Below are 5,249 nucleotides of genomic sequence, written 5' to 3' on the forward strand. Positions count from 1 at the left end.
CTCCGCTAAGATTAAAAAGAAAGTTATCGTGATTAGTTTACAGTTTGCTCAGAAAAGGTGTGTGTGTGTGTGTGTGTGATGGGGATGATGACATCCCACTTCCCTCTTGTTTACCCCAGTGGGGTTACAGTGGCAAGGCACGGCGTCGTTCCCGTGACCCCGAGGCACGGCGGAATCCGCCGCGGCGCGCACGGGGGCGGGCGGGCGGGGGGGAGGGGGTCCCGCCGAGGCCTGCTCGGCACGCTCCTCGAGGCGATCCCGGGGTGCGCTCACCTGTGGCACGCGGCGCCGCGTGGTAATGAAGAGCCGGCAGCCTGTCGGAGATGACAGGAGAAACGGGGCCTCACCGAGGACTGACCCATGGCTCGGGGAAGGGGAGCCGGCTCAGCGGGAGCCCTCCTCCTGTCTGCTGATCACAAGGATGCGCGGCGAATGCAGCGCTCAAGGCACCGCCAAACCAGCTTATTAGATGCCGCCATAGCTCGCCTGCGAGTTCTGAACCCTCGCTCTCTCTTTTCGGCGTGTCTGTTGTCTCTCCCTTTTGTCTTTGTCGTTTGCACCGAGACGACAGATTTGAATTCTACGTGGAGAGGTTTTGCTCGTAATTAACTGAAATCTCTCACTGCCAAGACAGAAAAGTGCAATTTTGAACTTCTGAAAAATGTTTCTTTCCTCTGCTTATTATTTTTTTTCCTCCCCCCAAGAAGTTGCTTTTCCTCAAAGATCAAAACGCGCTCACCCACCAGAATTCACACAAAGTTAGGCTCATTTTTTTTTTTTTTTTTTTTTTCCTTTTTCCAAGGCATGGACAATGTGACAGTTATATAAACAGTTGCATCATTGTAACAAGGTATTGCTAACAAGATAAAGAAACCAACTTCCAGAAGTTGTGACAACACTGCTCTCCTTTGTTCACTTGTAGAAGATATATAGGCCTGTGATAGTTTGTTAGTCCTCCCGCCGGCTCATATAGGATGGGGATGAGGCTATATATAGGATGCGGGGTGCGACAGCGGAGCCGTGGTCATATGGCACTATGGTGAAATTAGTCTCGGCAGATTCGCATATTGAACAAAAGTGAAATGGATAGATTTAAAAATTTTCGCATTTTAATAACACATGTATGTTATTAACCCTTACGTCCCTGACACCTTTGTCTCGCGTTACTAAAATGTGAGATAATCAGTGTAACAGTGATTTGCCCATTTCTACTGCAGAGTGTTCTTACCGTATCGGTTCAGTCCAAGGACTGTTTTCACGTCACTCTGCGGGTCCGTGTCCCGGGGAGCAGTGGTTTGCAGAATATTGCGCAGGAAAACTTTATAACTCTATAGGCTTGGCTGCGCTGTTCAAACGAATCTGTCTGTAGGTTGTGACTCGCAGTTACAGTACGTGTGTATTTGTGCTAAAACACAAACGTACGTTCCCTTTAGTTTTGTTTATTTGTACCTTAAGCAAAAACACTCACTTCTTCGCTCGCGAAAAAAAATCATGTTTTTTCACAATTATTTCTCAGGTCACATGAATTTGTTTCTTAGCACTAATGATAAATTGAGGTTCCGGTCCAAAGCTGGTGGAACATGTCCGTTCATTCAGCAACAGTTCATTTCAGCCTCATTAATTAAGAGCTTGAGCAAAAATCACTGCGCTGCACTGCACCGCACCTGCTCCTGGGATCAGGGTTTAGAAACACCATGCAATGCAGAAGTGGCTGCACCCGCAGTGAATAAACAGAAAATGAAAATACCTGTCGATCCTTGTGGTTGAATTAAAAACAGTTCAATACAGACTTCTAAATTTAAATCTTGAAAGTTTCCCGATATCGCAATGTTTAATTCTTACAGCTTGGCCCTCAGATGTTTCCCCAAAACCCCAGTAACAGTTTGTGCTGTTTTTCAAAGGATGGACGGAGAGGGAGCGTTTTGGAGACGGGCCCTCGGAGGGACGCAGCCGGGTGCGTTGGGGGGCCTCCAACCAAGAGCGCGGCTCTCATTGCGCAGGATCATGTCCTCGCTCTTTTCAGGCCCATTAATGTCTGAGCGCAGCGCGGTGCCCTCATTCATTATTCATGGGCAAGCAGGCAGAGGCCACCGCAATGCCTGATAAATTCTCACTTAAATGACAATGAGTGACAGAACCCCGGGTTTTATGGCCCTCCCATCCCGGGCGAGCACGGCGCGGTGGCCAAAGGTCCGGGCCGATCCTCTGCTAATGACCGCCATGATGTATGTGCGGCGGCCCGGCCGTTGACAAGCGGATCATCTAGTGCTGCTCGGTGCTCCTTGGGCCCGCGCCGGGGGATTGGGGGAGCCCTAGAATTTCTTTGTTAGCTGGAACACACGGGGTTAACCCTGGAGGTGAACCACCTCTGAAAGGGAAGGTCAGATTCGCAGGTCCAAAAGCACAGGGCACTTTTTAGTGGTAGCGGCGATTTGCCGGAGCGGCTAACGGTATCCCCACAACCAGGCCTCGAGAGCTAGGAGAGCCAAACGGCGCGGTCAGGCCTCCCGTGTTAACGAGGCGGTGCAAAAAGAACGCAGGTTCCCTACACGGTGTGAAAGATGAGTTGGTATTACTCAGTGTGTATAAACAACGCAAATGAATTGTTAATGCGTTCACAGTTATTGCCTCACGTCCTTGCAACGGCCCAGCGCCCCCCGTACGGCTGAAGTTGGCGTGAATGCGCAGCTTCTCCGAGCGGCCGCGGAAACGACGCTATCCGACAAATGAGCCGGACTTTGGAAATCGTGCGTCTACGGCTCTTTGTCTGTTGGGACGAGCACTCCTGTTTACTCGCGGTCCTACGTCGCTTTGGAGAAAAGCGTCCGCGAAATGCCCTTCCGCTCCAATACCGGAAAGAGCGAACGCTGCTTTTGCGGAGATTTATAGTAACGCGAAAGTTTGGGGCTGCGTGCTGCTCAAAGCCCGTAGCTACGTCTGCGAGAACGAGTCCCCGGACTCCCGCTTCTGCGTGCTCTTCTCCAGCGAGACCCGAGTCATATTTAACCCTGTTTTACTAGACTCGCAGCGAGGCGGATGCGTTGAACGTAACGAAAGCGGCGCTGCGTTCGGCTACCTTTCAGGGCGCTCGTCTAATCGTTCGTTCTCAACTGGACGCGATTCTTTGATTCGTTCGACTCGTCGAAACTGATGGTGGCAGTAAACCTGCAGCCGTTTTCAGGGCGCACGTCATCATGCTGTAATTCAATGTCATGAGCTACATGTTCTCTCTTACTTTTTGATACCAGCAAATTTTTGCCCTGACCCAGCAGCTTTTAATCTGAAAAACGCAGTCCAGGCGGTCAGTGGAAATGAGGGATACGCTCTACACACCTTTGCGCGCACCGGACAGGCTTTGCCTGCTGTGCGTAAGGTGTTAGTGAGGTCGCTTGTCAGTCATAGGTCGGCAGACTGCCTCCTATATTTCAATAAATGAGTCTTTAAGTCATATTTACATGACGTTCAGTACTTTGGTTTCTAAACAATTATTTTTGGGGTACGATTGTTGATTTGTCCAATTTCCAGCAATGCCATTTTGAGAATTTGACACAGAAATTAGTATACTGTTGTAATTAATATTCATAATTTCACATTTTCCAGTGTAAACTTTCTGAAGTAATTTGTACAGCGTGTTTATGTTTAGGGGGTGCGGTGGCACATCGAGTTTGGCCGGATCCCGCTCTCTGGTGGGTCTGGGGTTCGAGTCGTGCTTGGGCCCGTTGGGGTGCCTTGTGATGGACTGGCGTCCCGTCCTGGGTGTGTCCCCTCCCCCTCTGGCCTTGCGCCCTATGTTGCCGGGTTGGCTCCGGTTCCCCGCGACCCCGTATAGGACAAGCGGTTCTGAAAATGTATGTGTGTGTGTGTGTGTGTGTGTGTGTGTGTGTTTATGTTTATTCATTCAACAGACAGTTTTTTGCAAAATAAAATTAAAATGACCCATTTGTACAGCTAGGTCATTTTGTACTGGAGCAATTTAAGGGTAAGTACCCTGTTTAAGGGCACAACAGCTGGAGGCGGGATTCAAACCTGCACCCGTTAGATCCAGAAGCAGCAGTTCAAACCCTAACCCACTACTTGTACTATAGTGGTACATTCTGCACATATGACAAGACAGGAAACTGACAGGAAATACACAGTATGCAGTGCTGCGGAGAAGCAGAGGTCCCAGCTACTGCTATAAATACACTTGAGCAAGGTACTCACCCTCAATAATTCCGGTAAAATTTACCCATTTGTATAAATGAGTAAACCTTTCTAAGTTGCTTTGGAGAAAAGTGTCAGCTAAACGAATAAATGTAATAATACGACTGGTATTTGTAATCAGTGTATGACTTCAAATTATATCTTCCATAGAAATGTCTTTTTAATATATTAAACGTTGGAATGCATAATTTCACTGTTTTAGGCAGCTGGCATATCAGATATACATTCATAATTCTCTTTAAATGACTTATTTATTACTTTTGCAGGAGAAATTGAATTACTAAAAATAAAAATGTCAATACAGTGAGTCTCACTGTAACAGTTATTTCCCACCTTTACAATTTTTCATAACCCCCTGCTATGTACCAACTTTTTTATGTCCTGTACTAGTTAAAAATTTCATTTTGGTACATTAAAATGTGCATGTTAATACTTATACTGAGCTCCATAAGCAGCACCCAAAATATGATTTAATATATGGGTGCTATCATGTACATGCAGTACTTTGCGAAAAGAGGAAAAATTTGTATTTCATAGACATGTAGTAACGCATTGAAAATGTCCCAGTGCTGATTTCTGTTCCGAAACACTGCTTCAGTGCCCAGTGGTTCACATGAAAATAACCTCTTCAACAATCATAGATCAGTTTTCTCTAAATGCCAGGTAAACATTTGCATTACATTTATTCATTTAGCTGACATTTTTCTCCAAAGCGACTTAGAACATTAAGCGACTTTACGCTTATCGACCCATTTATAGAGCTGGGTAATTTTACTGGAGCAATTTTAGGGTAAATACCCTGCTCAAGGGTACTACAGCTGGAAGTGGGATTCGAACCTGCAACCTCTGCATCTGGACATTCGGTTCCAATAAAGGTTGTGTGCAGTGCCAGTGACATTGTTCTCATCGCTGAAACCCAAATTTTAGCGAACTGCCCACCAAAAAAGAAAACTGCAAGGGTGTAGATGTTTGTACGTCTAAAGTTTCGCAGTCATTCAGAGTATATAATTTCTGTAAATTAATTTAGCGGTAAAAACGCCGTGAAC

Source organism: Scleropages formosus, chromosome 9 (genome assembly GCF_900964775.1).
Source record: "Scleropages formosus chromosome 9, fSclFor1.1, whole genome shotgun sequence".
Lineage (NCBI taxonomy): Eukaryota > Metazoa > Chordata > Actinopteri > Osteoglossiformes > Osteoglossidae > Scleropages > Scleropages formosus.